The sequence below is a fragment of the Phaethon lepturus genome, unplaced genomic scaffold, assembly GCF_000687285.1.
Source record: "Phaethon lepturus isolate BGI_N335 unplaced genomic scaffold, ASM68728v1 scaffold10114, whole genome shotgun sequence".
Taxonomy (NCBI): Eukaryota; Metazoa; Chordata; class Aves; order Phaethontiformes; family Phaethontidae; genus Phaethon; species Phaethon lepturus.
The window spans coordinates 7,169-7,996 of record NW_010535452.1 but is presented as its reverse complement, the minus strand read 5'-3'; positions in this window follow the sequence as shown (position 1 = coordinate 7,996).

Sequence of the window (828 nt, the reverse complement as noted above, 5' to 3'; positions counted from 1 at the left end):
TTGCTTGAAAAAAAAGAAAGGTTATGTTTTCCCTCTCTGTGCTTCAAAGTTAGCGTTTCCTTTTTATGTAAAGACAAAACTGTTTGTGAAATTTTCAAAGCTACCTCAGTGCCTTTTCCAAAAACACTTCCGTTGTTACCCAGGCTTTTTTGAACGGTATCTTTTTTGGCTCCGCAGTCATTTGGCACATATAGCCTAAGCTCTTCATTGCAAATAGGATTTAACAGAACAAAGCAGCTTTCTACACAGGATGAATCTAGGAGACCAGGGGATTCCTGGCTCTACCAAAAACATTTACCTCATCTGAGGAGGACGATATGGTTCTTTTTTTTTTTCTTAGTTTTATAATAAAATATGAATAAAATATAAATGTAAATAAAATACAGATTAAACAGTGAAAATACTGATCTCCTTTGTGAAGGATAATTGATAATAACAATATATACGTTATGCTCAAAAAGGAACTTTTTGTCTTATCTTTACCACACATGGCCAGAAAGCTTTCTTGCACAATCAACCTTTGTAAGCTACAGAGTGGACTGCGAAGTGAGTATATGTTGAAGGATGTGGGTATAGATCCTCAGCATGTTCTGTAGCAGGGATACACACAGAGTGGGAAATTCTGCCCTCGCCAAAATCAATAAGACGAGTGTCATCCAATTCAACGGGATCAGAAATTCGGCTCTAACCTTTACAGCGCAGCTCAATGGAGTTTTAAGTTCTTTAAAATAAATCAAACCTCTAATCTTAAATACCCTTTGAAATTTGAAGTGTCTCCTGAGCTGCAGCTTCTGAACAAGAAAACTACTGTAGCAGTAACACAGGAAG